Source organism: Panthera uncia, chromosome C2, assembly GCF_023721935.1.
Source record: "Panthera uncia isolate 11264 chromosome C2, Puncia_PCG_1.0, whole genome shotgun sequence".
In the NCBI taxonomy this organism is placed as follows: Eukaryota; Metazoa; Chordata; class Mammalia; order Carnivora; family Felidae; genus Panthera; species Panthera uncia.
Genome location: NC_064810.1, coordinates 142,174,328 through 142,189,108, shown reverse-complemented (window position 1 = coordinate 142,189,108; position 14,781 = coordinate 142,174,328).

Below are 14,781 nucleotides of genomic sequence, written 5' to 3'. Positions count from 1 at the left end.
AAAAATAAATAAAAAAACGTTGAAAAAAAAAAAAAGCACGTTGTAATATATCTCTTCTCATTTTTAGCAGTTTTTATAAACTCCTCTGACCTTCAGACAGAAACTAACCTGCACTGAGGCTCACCTACCCCATATGTTTTAGAAACACTAAATCACTCCAACAGCAACCAAAGAATTTCTCAGTAGGTAACAATTTACTTGCTTAGAGTTAAATTCAAGTGTTTTGTTTTATTAAAACAAGCAAAACAAAGGTAATAAGGTTCCATTTCTGCTTTTAGCTGAACATTTGTATGAATGTAATTATAGCTGTGCTCCATAAATCTGACAGCCATTTTCAAACCCGATTGGTAGATTTTATGCAAGTGTATGCACGGCACATTATGCCACACTGTTTCAGTTACAAATGACACATAAATACAGCAGCATGAAAATTTAGAGAACCACTTGGAGACCTGCAGAACGCCAAAAAACAACTTCAATATACAGACTACAAGCCCGGAATACCCACGGCCTTGATGTCTGTCATTGGTCATGCTGGGCAGGGAAGCCTTTGCCTTCTGATCTAATCAACTTCAGAATGATTGTGAAGCCCACAGCTGTGTCAGAGCAATTGGAAAAACTGATTCAGAACAAAGGGGAAGACCCATCTCTCTAGGACATCTCCCTCCGGAACATACGCTAAGCTTCAGTGGAATGTATAAATATTTCATTCACTATTTTGTACTACATTCCTCCCATGATTTATACGTCCAACCCATTACTTTTAAAAGTACATTAACGTACCCTTTTAACGGTGCCTCCTCTGACTGCCCTCTTCCCTTACTTAATGACCTTAGGGGGATTAGAACCCTGGGCAGAATCTATGGCTGCTCTGTGTCACATCACAGGGTATCAAAATATAAACTCATTTATTTTCAATTTGTAGAAGTGTACCTTCCGGCAGGACAGTTGCTATGTGGGATGTTTTCTGTTTGGGGCTTTCTTTCATGCATGATATTGGAGAGGGACAGGGTGGCTTCCGAAAAAATGGCATGTGGATGTAATGAAATATTGCCCTTCTAATTTCCTCTGGCATCTAAAGTGAGCAGGTAGAAATGGGGGGATAGGCATGCAGAGGAAGAGTAGGAAAAGGAAAACTGGTGTGAAACCACTAGAAAGAGCTGGAGGTCCACAAGCTGGCTCACTAATCCTTTTACAGTCTCACAGTTGGGCCAGTGGATTCAAGTACATAGAATTGACAGGATCCACATGACCTCCTTCAGTTGCTGACTTCTGTCTCTGCAAATTATAACAAACTCCAGAGTGGGGTGTCTGGGTTGTTCAGTCAGTTAAGCATCTGACTTCAGCACAGGTCATGATCTCGTGGTTTGTAGAGTTCAAGCCCCGCGTCGGGCTCTGTGCTGACAGCTCAGAGCCTGGAGCCTGCTTGGGATTCTGTGTCTCCCTCTCTCTGCCCCTCCCCTGCTCACACTCAGTTTTTCTCTCTCTCTCAAAATACAAATAAACATAAGCCAATTTTAAATACAAATTAAAAAAAAAAATAATTCCAGAGTTCAATTGGATTGGGATCAATGCAATTTATGATTAAGCCTTATTTGGTGACTTTTACTTCCTAATAGTGACTTTACTTAAAATTTAGAAAGATGTGGGCCAGAACACTACTTAGTATCCTCCAAGTCGGGAAACATAGGATTTAAAATATGTTATTTCCATGTTTTATGGGGTTCCTGGGTGGCTCAGTCAGCTAAGTGGCCGACTCTTGATTTCAGCTCAGGTCATGATCTCACAGTCAGTGGATTCGAGCCCTGTGTCAGGCTCTGTGTTCATTGCATAGAGCCTGCTTTGGATCCTGTCTCCCCCTTTCTGGCCCTCTCCTACTTGCACATGTGCTCTCTCTCTCTCTCTGTGTGTGTGTCAAAAACAAATAAATGTTAAAAAAATTATAAATTAATAAAAATGTATTATTTACATGATTTAATAATAAGGTAACTCTGATTTGTGGTGCCTGGGTGGCTCAGTCAGTTAAGCGTCCAACTCTTGATCTCACCTCAGGGCTTGATCTCAGGGTAGGGACTTCAAGCTGCACACTGGGCTCCATGCTAAGTATGGAGCCTACTTAAAAAAGATAGTAATAATGGGGCACCTGGGTGGCTCAGTCTGTTAAGTGTCTGACTTTTGGGTTTGGCTCAGGTCATGATCTCATGGCTTTGTTGGTTCAAGCCCTGTGTCAGGCTCCGTGCTGACAGCGCAGAGCCTGCTTGGGATTCTCTCACTCCCTCTCTCTCTCTGTTCCTTCCCCACTCACGCTATCTCTGTCTCTCAAAATAAATAAATAAACTGAAAAATTCTTTTGTTATAAAGTTTAAGTTTCAAAATGTTAAAATAATGAAGATGATGATGATGACAATGATGGTGTAACTGTGATTTTTCTTAACCTCCAGAGAGTTGAAATAGCTAAAAAATTAAAACAAGGGGTCAATTTCATCTGGAAAAAAAGCATAATACACTAAGTCTTTTTCCTGCTACCAGATATTTTGGGTACCCTCAAGTGTTTCTGTTCCCCTAAATACAACCAGAGCTGCAACGGTGAAGAACAAATGCTTCAGAATGCGTTTTCATTTCTCTCGTTCAATCAAAGGTTCCTGTCCAGGTAGGTTCCTGCTCAGTTCACCCTCGTGTCCATCCTCGCAACCCGCACCCCCACTAGAGAGGTGACTGGTGCACAGATTGTGTTTCCCGAGCTCCTGGGTCTGCTAGCTTCTGCCTGGGTTCCATCTGGCCAGAGGCTGGATAGCAGGGAGAAAGACGATGTAAGTCATTCCCTCCTTCTTCTCTGCTCTTGGAGGCTTCTCCATCAGCAACTAGCTTCTCTGTAGTTTCAGCTTCTACAAGCTGCCACTTCTCTGGGGCTCCAGCTACATAACATTTTCCATTCACCTCCATGCTAGCATTGACGATAGTTTCCTGCCATTGATAATCTCACAGAGCCCTGTTTGGCTTCTAGTTCTTTTGTCACCTCTCTACACAATTCCCTGCAACAAGCTCCTTTTTAACAAATAATTAGCATGGATTCTGTGCTTCTGGCCGGCCTCTCACTGACAGGGCTCAGCAGCAATTTATAGACTATTAATTTTCCTTTAGTTCATTCAACATTTGTTGAGTACCTACATGCAGCAAGCACCATCTGAATTGCTAGAGGTACAGCAGCAAATGAGGCAAACAGCATGTTTGTTCTCATGAAGCTCCCTAAGTTTCAAGAAGATGGACAATAAACTAAAATGTAAAATAACAGATAATGGCAAGAGAAATGCAGAGAATGCAAGGTAGATGATGTGATGGTGAGAGACGGAGTACAACTTTAGCCTGGAGAGTTACAGAAAGCCTGACTGAGGAGGCACCAGTAGAGCTGAGACGTGAGGGACAAGAAGGGAGCAGCTGTGTCACAGAGGGGAAAGGAGCACTCTAGGCAGAGACAGAGAAACGAGCTGGAAGGAGTTTGGAATGGTTGAGCAACACACAGGCAAGGGAAGAAAAGCTCAGGAGAATAAGCAGAAGTCAAAGATGGAGGTAGAAAACCCGTCATGGAGGTAGGAGTTTGAATTTTATTTTTCTAAGTGGGTTTGGAAGCCATTAGGGAGTTTCAAGCAGGGGTAGGGAGCATGATTTCATTTACAGTTTTAGAAAATTACTATGACGGCTTTTGTGGGAGTGGATTATGGGAGGGCAGGGGTGAAGGCTTCGAGATGAGTCTTCTCTATTGCCAGAGCACCTATCATGGTGGAGGTCAGGCTAGGGCGGTAGCAGGAGAGAGGGAGGCAACGTAACCGCTGTCAGAAGGGAGAGCTTATGGGATCGTTGAACAGAATGTGAGCGGGTAAGGCTAAGACCGAAGAATGAAGGATAACCGTGATTTTTTTGGTTGAGCAACTGGATGGATCCTTAAACCAAAATCATTCTTCATCATATTTTTGTCATCTTACTCTAGTTAACTTTCTTCTCTTGGGAAATATTCATATATAACATAAACAAGGTATTGGTTTCATTCCCCAACATTTCATTTTGAAAATTTTCAAACCTTTGAAAATTGTACAAGGACAATGCTATGAACACCTATATGTTCCTTTACCCCTATTCACTGGTTTCAATATTTTGCTACAGCTACTTATAATGCTTTCTCTCTATGTAGCCCCACATATGTACATATATACACATAGTTTTGCTGAAACATTTAAAAGAAAGTGGCAGATTGGACACTTTACCTCTTGATTCTTCAAGACATATCTGCAAAGAACCAGGATGTTCTCCTGTAGAGCTAGCCTATTTTCACTTCCAAGATTTTGACTTTAATGTTATACTATTATCTAACATGTAAGTCCTATTCACATTTCCCCAAATGTTCCCCCCCACCACAAATTGTTTCTTATGCCCCTTATAGTACCCCCCCCACCAAAATCTGGTATCCAATAAAGAATCATTCAGTTCTCATGTCTCTGTTGTCTTCTTAATCTAAAAAACAACTCAATCTTTTTGTTTTGTTGTTGTTGTTTGTTTCATGATCTTGACTTTTTTAAACAGTTCAAGCCTGCTAAAATGTCCCTCAGTGGAAATTTGTCTCTTTTACCAACATTAAAGACAAACTTTACTCGGTGGGATCACTACAGAGATGATATCGTGCCCTTCTTAGTTCATCAGCCAGGAGACACATGGTATTATGGTCCAATTATGGGTCAGATAAGTTTGATCACTGGGTTAGGATGGTGACTTTTTGGTTTTAATGAGTACCATTCTTTTTGTTTTTGTTTTTTAATGTTTCTTTATTTTTGAGAGACAGAGTGCAAGCAGGGGAGGGGCAGAGACAGAGGGAGACACAGAATCGGAAGTAGGCTCCAGGCTCTGAGCTGTCAGCACAGAGCCCGATGTGGGGATCAAACCCAAGAACCGTGAGACGATGACCTGAGCCAAAGGCAGACGCTTAACCAATTGAGCCACCCAGGCGCCCCAACCAATACAGTTTTAATAGCCCTTACCATCTGTTACAATCCTTATCCAACTCATTAGAGAAATTTCTCTTTGCTATTTAAAATATGAGAACAGCCACTGTATAGAATGTGCATAAAAATGTCCACCCTCGTAAAGGTGGATGGCTCTCTGGAAATAGAGGAAAAGTAGCAACAGCGATAGTGAAAGAAGGCCATATGTGTGTCACCCATCTTAAACAAGCAGCTGTAGCTAGTTTCTTTTAGCAGTAACTCTTGGGAGAAAAGTTAGAACACAGTATGAGTAGAAGATGATATGCAGATCTATAAATGATCACCGAAAGTGAGTTCCTCCATGCATTATGCCAATAATTTGCTTGGAATAAGTGCCACAGGCTAATTCCATGAAAGAAAATTTATGCAAATATCTATGCCAACAATATGCTGGATAGTCTTCCCCTTGTCTTCACAATTAATCCTCAGGAAAAACCTTGCTTTTTCATACATGTAATAAAGATTCAGAAAGGTTCTCTAGGGGCGCCTGGGTGGTTCAGTCGGTTAAGCGTCCAACTTTGGCTCAGGCCGTGATCTCAAGGTCTATGAGTTCGAGCCCGGCGTCGGGCTCTGTGCTGACAGCTCAGAGCCTGGAGCCTGCTTTGGATTCTGTGTCTCCCTCTCTCTCTGCCCCTCCCCTACGCATGCTCTGTCTCTCTCTGTCACAAAATAAAAAAAAAAAAAATTAAAAAAATAAAAATTAAAAAAAATTTTTTAATAAAAAAAAAAAAAAGAAAGGTTTAAGGTTTCTTTAAAGGTTAAATCCTCAAATTTAATTCTCAAAATTAATTCTCAAAGTTAACATATGCCAATTTGCCATTTGAATCATTACCAACGTTACTCTAAAATACATGTACTTTCCAGCCAAGCTTTGAAGGTTCACACTTCAGACTTGTAAAGTCATCATACTTTTCCTTGATTATAATCATGAAAAGGAATGGGAACAGATGAAGAAACAAATTAGCATAAACAAACACTTTGTTTTTCTCATAAATGAAGGGAAAATGGGAAAAGAAGATTTTTCTTCCTTTCAACTATAATACCTTAAGGGAAAATAATAAAAAATAAATAATAAAAATAAATAAAATTACCTTATGGGAAATAAAAGAATTTTTAAATAAATAAATGTGGGTAAAATAAATAAAATAATAACCTATAATACCTTATGGAAAAAAATAATGCATTCCAATGAGAATTGGAAATATAACACTGTGGTTAAAAATCTCAATATAAGTTACAATGAAGTTATATAATGATTGTAAGTGTTACTTTTAAGGAATTTTTCATAGCTCTCTCTGTAAAATTCTTTCCGATAATTTTTAACCCATGTAAGCAATCCTTGATGGCTGGTTGGTATTATTAAGTTCATTTAAAGTCTCAGCACTGTGTACTTCAATCCAAAGACACTGATTGATTTATGGTGAAGAAGGTCTATAGAAAATTGGTCTATATAATTGAGGGCAATGGAAAAATTGGCCAGAATAGTAGATACACAATTCTTTGCAATTACTGCAACGGAACTATACATCATTTACTGTGGAGGATAATAGTAACCACTGAGTGGTCAATGTAAAAATCCTGAGAGGAAGTGGGATTGAATAAGATAAGGCTCTTATCCTTAAGTGCCCTAAATTCTGTTTAGCCCTTAACTTTTTGATCTGGAAATAATAGCAAGAACTATTTCAACAAAGTTTCTTTAAACACACTGCATTGAGCCTCAAAGTTCCTCCAATCTGTCACATTACTTCATTTCTTTAATCATCCTCAACTTCTGCAGGAACTATGCCTTCTAAACAGTGGTAAAAGTGAAAGCCTTGGAATAGATAAATGAGATGAATAAATATTTTCTTAGTGCAATCAGTTTGTTTGTTTGTTTGTTTGTTTTTTATATCACTTTCTAGCATGCCCAGAGTATTACCTCCTGATGAATGCAACAATAACAGGCTTTAGGCAAAGAAAAAAAATTGACCCTTGTACTTCAAGTTTCCTAACCTTTCAATGTTAGGAAATTATCTGCTTGAGATTCCTTTGATTTTGTTTATTTTGACTGTTTATATTCCTTAAAGCATTAAGATCAGTGAAGAGATAAAATGTTTATAAAATATTAAGTATTTAATTTTAAAATATCGGAATTTTCCCTCAAGGATCTCTAATTCTTTAAAATATTGGCTCTCCAGTTATCATAATATCTCATTTGATAAGCAAAAGGCCAGGGGTTTTGATATTCAAGAAGGATAAAACCCAGGTATGCAGAACATTTGAATAAAACTCCCCAGAGTGACATAATAGAATGACAGCATGAGAGAATAAGAGACAAAGACAGAGAGAAAAATTAATACATTCCTGAATTTCCCTTCATTCTGAACTTTAAGTTACTGAATTCCACTCCTTTTAGCCCCTTTTAAATATTAATAACAATTGAAAAAAAATACAAGAACATGGAGTGGATATCTTTCAGGAAAAGACAAGATATTTGGGTTCTAATTTGGTTCTGAAACTATCTACTTCTATGAATTTGGAAAATTCTCTGGTACTCTTTATGCCTCTATAAATGAAGGGGTTGTACTAACCCCTTTCCAGCTCTAAGATTTCACATCCCCATAATTGGAAAGTTTACAGAACTGTTTTTCTCATAGCCCATTGCACAAGGTTCTGGGTAGAGAGGATCTCTATCCAACACATCTTTAATTTTCAAAACAATACTTAGACTGCTTTCTATACATTTATTTCTTAACCTGTGTCGGGGGGTGGGGTACCCTTATACAGAAAACAGCAAAAAACCTCCCATCTCATATCTTGCAATAACGTTAATTTGGACATAAGACTATTGGCAACTGCCTCTTAGACCCTAAAATTCTGTCAACTGGCTGAGCTAGTTCACCTCAAGTATTTCATTAAGCTATCATTAATATGAGTAAACATTCTGTGCTTCTGAAGTTTTGGACCCCACTTACAGGGCTGTGTTGGGATTTTACTGATATGTCTGAGTCTATGTGTATATGTTTATCTCAGCAAATATAAGGTCAAAGGTGGTCGTTTCCTACCTTGTGGTTTCCGATGAATTTTGTGCTAAGTATAAAAAGATTTTGAACTGTCAGTGGAGGGAACTGGAGAAAGGTTGCTATTTCAATGATTCCACTGGATGTTCTGGATGCCTCCACATCCTTTCTGTTGCTGGAGTATTTCCTGATCAATGGTTTCACACCCACAGGACAGTGGCCTGAGAGTCCCAAGAAAGCCATCACAGAAAAGCCATCAAAGAAAGAAACATATTCAGATGGAAGGAGTCAATTCTAACACCTAACCGTAGGAAAATCTCACTGACACAATGCAAATGGGCCCTCTAAAACAATTCTCCATCTTAGTTCCTTTCTCAGCATTTTTATAGACAGGATTTTTTTCTCTCCCCAGTTGAACAAGAAAGAACAAAAGTAGATTCCCCAAAGGAGGAATCATTCGTACTAAGTTTCTTTATGTAGGTCACCTCTGATGTGTTCTTGGTTGCAGTTCAACTGCTAAATTTCAGATGTCAGGCTTTCAGTTCTGATGGTTCTGCACATAAATTCTATTGCTTTCAAAAAGAGTAATTGTTTAAATTCCCCGTTTGAATATTGAAGGAAACTATATGTTTGACAGATGTTAAATACGTTATCAGTCATGTTAGGAGCATGGTACAAAATGCTAAAATATTTTACTCTGAGGTGTCTCTGTGTATGTACATTTTAATATGAGAAAAGGAAGTAAATGTTTCCCATTAAGCAAGTGTCTAATTTAAAGACAGTAACCACGCCTATATTCAAGTAGATTATAAACGTATGTCCTTTGTGGTGACCAGCCTCTCACATACGAGGCCCGTTTTCCTAACTTTTTCCCTTCTCCAGATTTCGGTCTTATAGATATTGCTCGACCAGCCCTCTTGCTGTCTATTCTAACTATCACTGTTTGGGTTCAAGCCTTTGGCAAGTCATTGTTTACTTCCAATCCCATAATCCATCCTCTACCATCAGGTGTTTCTAAGAAATACATCTTGCCAATCCACCTCTGCTTAAGAACCTTCCTTGTTTCCTCACTACCTATGGGAAAAAAAAAAAAAAGTCAGACACTCTAACGTGGCCTTCAAAATCTCTGATAACCTGTTGCCAATTTCATTACTCAACCTCATTCATCTGTGTGCTTATTTAATCATTCGCAATACAACCAAAGTGCCCTGCTAAAATACCCGTTGGCCCACTAAAATGGAAGCTCCACAAGGTATAGGTTCCCTTGTTTCATTCACTAATGTTTATTAAGCATCTAGGCCAGGCATTAGGTAGATGCTTAAGATTTTTTTTTAAGTTTTTTAATGTTTCTTTATTTTTGAGAGAGAATGAGAACAAGCGGGGGAGGGGCAGAGAGAGAAGGAGATAGAAGACCTGAAGTGGGCTCCGCGTTGGCAGCCCAGAGGCCGACGCGGGGCTCGAACTCATAAACCATGAGATCACGACCTGAGCCAAAGTCGGACACTTAACCGACTGAGCCACCCAGATGCTCCTTAAGATTTTTCTTTTTTTTAAATTAATGAGTTCAGCAATACTTGCTGAGTACTTTTTACATGCTACATAGAAGCCTGGCATTGCGAATCCAGCAATGAAAGTCATTATGTCTATTTTTAAGGAATTGGCCAGGTAAATTTCCATGGATGATGACTTCAGTGTGCATCTGTGACTAAGAGTCTGATTTCTATGGTGATTAGTATACTTAAGCAGCACAGTCATAGTCCATTAATCTCTTTCTTTTGCAAACTAAGGATTCATTTAATGTTTATTAAATAAATTAATCTAAGAATGTAATTAAAGCTGAATGTCTGAAGGTTGTGGTAGGCAAATAATGGCCCCCAAACATGTCCAGATCCTGACTTTAGGAACCTGTGACTACGTCACATTACATGACAAGGGAACACATTTGCAGATGTGATCAAGGTTAAGCACCTGGAGATGGGAAGATTATACTAGATGATCCAGATGGACCCAGTCTAATCGCATGAAGAAGAAAAAGGAATCAGAGATATATAAATTGAGAACAAGTCGTCTGGGCATTGCTGGCTTTGAAGATGGAACAAGAGAAATAAATAAGAGCCAAGGAATGTGAAGATCTCTCAAAGTGGGAAGAGCTCTCAGCTGATGGTCAACAAGAAAATAGGGACTTCAGACCCACAATTGCAAGGAACTAAATTCTGCCAGAAACTCAAATAAGGAAATGGAGCCTCCAGGAAAGAATGCAAACCTCCCAACTTTTCTCTTTTAACCTGGTTAGACACTTATCAGACTTCTGACCTCACAAAACTGTAAAAGAATAAATTTGTGTTGTTTTCAACCATTAAGTTTGTGACAATTTGCAGAAGTCGCAAATCTCAAAAGATCAGCCAAAGTGAAACTCTGACATGGGTCCCCATGACCAAACAGAAAATAACTATCCTCAAAATTACGACAGTACAACCTCAACATGTTATGACAAAGAACACAGACACAGAAAATTAGCTACGTTTCCAGATAAAACAAAAGGGTTTTTCAGTAGCGGAATTTTGGTAAAATCATTTTCCAAAATGATAATGACTAATTGGATCATCAGAAATAGCCTTAGGACTTTGAACTGTACTCTGAAAAAAAGCTATACACATGTAACCTTTGGAATGTGCTTTCAAACTTTTATACCCCTTGAAAGCTAACTTTGACATCAGTTAGAGTTTTGAGTTACAATGTTCCTCTCAGTCCAGAAAGCCCCAAGAAAAAAACACAAACAACGGTCCAAGAATGGCCCTTTGAAAGTAAGGAAGCCCAAGGGTATCAACTGAAAAGGAAATTTCCTTAGCTATGAAAGCACAAGTTGGCACAAGGCTGTCATTTGCATCCATGTAGATTGTCCTCCACACAATGGGCAGGTTGTGGCTAAAAGTCAGGCCACATTCTGCTCACAAAGCCATGTGCCTTGGCACGGGGCAGTGACTTCTCAGCACAAGGGCCCCTGGACAGCAACACCTTAGTGCCAACCAGATGATGCCCAGCACATCTGGGAAGTTGTGCTGGGAAGTTGTGCTATGCTGATCTTGAACATCTTTTCGTAGTGTTCCTGCCAAGAATTCTCCAGGAAGGCTGCTTTCCCCAAGAAGGGTGGTATTTTCTAATTCTTACAATGGTATCACGTATGTGAACGGTGGCTCTGGCTCAGCCTAAAAACACCGGGCATATTTGTTTACTGTTCATGTTATTGTAGCCAGATTAAAAAAAATAATAATAAAATAAAAAGAGGCTAAGATCTGGATTTACAAGTGTTACAGGAGCAAATGAAAGTGGAGGGTTATAAGGCTCTGTTAGAAATAAGTCCAATGACTCAGTCGAAGGAGGGTCACAGAGATTCGGAGCACAGTGACACAAGGCTTTAATTAATGTTCTTGCAAGGACAGACACACAGTGTGTCTGATGGGGCAGTCACAGCAGACAATTTATATCCTAGCACACAAGCCCCGTCCCTGGCTCTTCATTGGCTGAGCACTACAGAGGTTACAGCCTTACCTGGACTCGCCTACGTTCATGTAAGGCAAAGAGTGGTCTGACTGGAACAAATGTCCATCCCTTTGCGTTGACTCAGAGACTTTCAGTCCCTCCTCCTTTTGTTCTTCCCCCTCATGCTCATTGCAAAGGCTGTGAAAATAAGCCCAAGAAATGGAGAGGGGCAGAAGAACCAGGAAGTGAAAGGTCTAAGGGTTTGGGACTCCACTGTTGTCAGGGAGGGGAGGGGGTCATACATATCTCCAATAGGTTGTATTGTATCTATTGTTAATTAGACAGCACAGCTTTTATTTGGTCTTTCTGAAAAGGAATCATCTCCCTTATTTCTCATAGTTCTGTCCCAAAAAGAAACAAAAGATAATTGGGGGAGTTTTAGGTACTCACTACGGTGCATACTACACCTTATGCTCAATCTAGAAGGCATGAAAATAAAAAATTCACCCGGAACCATTTCTGTCCTCAAACTGTGGACTCCCCTCCAGAATCTCCCTGCTTTGGTCTCTCTTCAATGCTTTCAGTTAGTTGTTCTTTATATTTTGCCCAGAGTTTATATTTGTTATCTAGAGAAAGCTTCGTCTAATAGGAGTTTCTCTGTCATACTGGAAGCAAAATTCCTCACAAGCTTTACTTTTGTCAAATGTGTCCAGATGTCTGGTTTGCCCAAAAATGCTGATCATATATAGCCCTACCATATACTCCAATTTTCCTCTGAGGCTCCAGATTTAAGCCTTTGTCCTGGCATATCATCCAGTTTAGCATTTGTACTAAACTATTCTAGCTTCAACAACAGAAAAATGTAGTCACCCTACACATAAGCAAGAACATCGGATGTTCCAGAAGACAAATCAAGCCTAAGAAGGACTCCTGAGATAGCAAGAAAAGTTTGCTTCCATACTTATCTACCTTTTACCCAAGGAGAAAACACTACGTTTGAAGACACCCTGGGGACGATAACCTATTTCTATGTTAATTATGATAATACTCTGCCTAAGCACTCTTTTGTTGAAATTTAATCCCATTTTCTCTCATCTTGTACTTTGTATAAATTGATAGTGTGTTCTTTTCTTCCTTAAAATTACCCTTTTATACTTAAAGAGACTTAGGAAATCACCTCTTAGCCAAATCTTCCAGGCTGAGTACCCCCAATACCTTGTTCTCCAATCAGAAGTACTATTTACCTTCATTTTAATCGTTTGATTTGCCGTCCTTCACTCTGAACGGCATTCCAAATTGCTTTTTGAAAATATAAGCCTGACCCCATGACTCAACAATCCCATTCACAGGTACATACTCAAGAAGAATAAACGCTGTGTGCATACAAAGATTATGACAAGAATGCTCTTAGAAGCCTTAATCCCAGGATCTGTCAACAGAAGAAAACAGATAGACAGTTTGGAAGACATCCAGGCAATGAATACTACTGCAAAGTTATGAAAATGAAAAACAAATACTAAATGAAAAAAGAACATGGATGACCTCAAAAACATACTGCGTTAAAGAAGTCAGACTATGAGGAATGCATTCCATCTGATTCCACCTCCATGAAGTTTAAGAGCAGAGAAAACTAACCTATGGATAGAAGACGCATGGTTAACTGTAAGTGTGTGTGTGTGTGTGTGTGTGTGTGTGTGTGTGTGTCTGTGTATACACACATATACATATATATATTAGACATAATATGTATTATACATTATAATATGTATACATATACATATGTATTATATATATATATATATATATATATATATATATATATATATAATATGAGGGGGTCTGTTCTGGACTAGAAAAGGGATGGGGGAGCTTCACGGAGAAGATGGAAATGTTCAGTATCTTAGTACGGGGGGGTAGTAACATTTAAAAATTCATCAAGTTGTAGATATATATAAGGTTGTGCTTATATACACATAAAATGAAATACATATGAAAGGGAGCTGAATACGCCACCCCAAAATATGCTACTTTGGCACGTGGATTATTACGAGCCGAAGGCAATCAGGACCCAGCTGACTGGGGAAACAGTTTTACCTCTCCCTTAACTACCTAAAATAATTTATACAGGGGGCCGGGACCAGAATAAAATCTATTACCAGAGGTAACTTTTTATCTGAAAGACCTATCTGCATGGCAGGGCAAACTTCTAATTACTAAATAGCTACTCTTCTTATAGACCACTGAATTATCCTCCTCCCTTTTGAAGACCCAGGCCCCTGCCTCATTCCTTAGTTCAGGATGGTATATAAGCCCCAATTGCCTGACTTGCCCTGGAGTCTCATATCCTTGGGCCCCTCATAGGTACGAAATTTCATTTGATTTTCTGCTATTAATCTGTATCATGTTCATTCTATTAGCAGACCAGCCAGAGAAGGGAAAGGGAAAAAAATTTTTTTGTCCATTACACACACATACACACACACAAACACACACCTGTATTTATGCATAGATACATGTGTGGATGCATGTGTGTGTAAAAGAATCAAAGCCAAATATCATTGCACAAAGACAGCCCTCAATGGTGAAAGGCCCCCAAACTTAAATCTGTAGCTCCTGTCTTCCCAGCTTCCTAACAGGACAGAATAGACACAACACACTGATTTCCTAACAGAAGGGGCATATGAAGAAAAAGCCTCAGGGACTCCTGTAAAAATAAGGACTGTTTTAGAGCAGATACTGGAAAACACCAGCCAGACACCTCCAAGTGGGAAAATCCATCTAATGGGAGAATGCTGTCCAGAGATGGTTCGTGTCATATCTGTGAGTAACGTAACAGTCATCAAAAATCAGTAATGAAATACTCTAATTTGACCGAGGGCCATATTTCTGGGCCCCTGACTTGAAATAGCAGGTTACAGGAGTTGTTACAAACACTGACAAAAGAGCAAGGGCTTTGAGGTAGGAGAGCTGTGGAAACATGTCAATCCAATCTTTGCCTAGCCACGACCCTATGAAATATTGTAATCCTCTGAGGGTGTCTGGTTGCCTCATCAGGAAAATGGGATAATAAGCAGAATGTCATAGCATTCTCTGAGAGGCGACATAATATATAGGAAAAAATATGTAGAGAAGAAAAAATAGTAATATCTTAAAATTTACATCTGTAGAGAGTCTATGAAATGATTGTAGAGTTCATTATCTCTTACCAATTTGATAAGCACTCTTACGGAAAATCCTGGATTCCACAAAAATCATTGCTATCCCGGCACTGC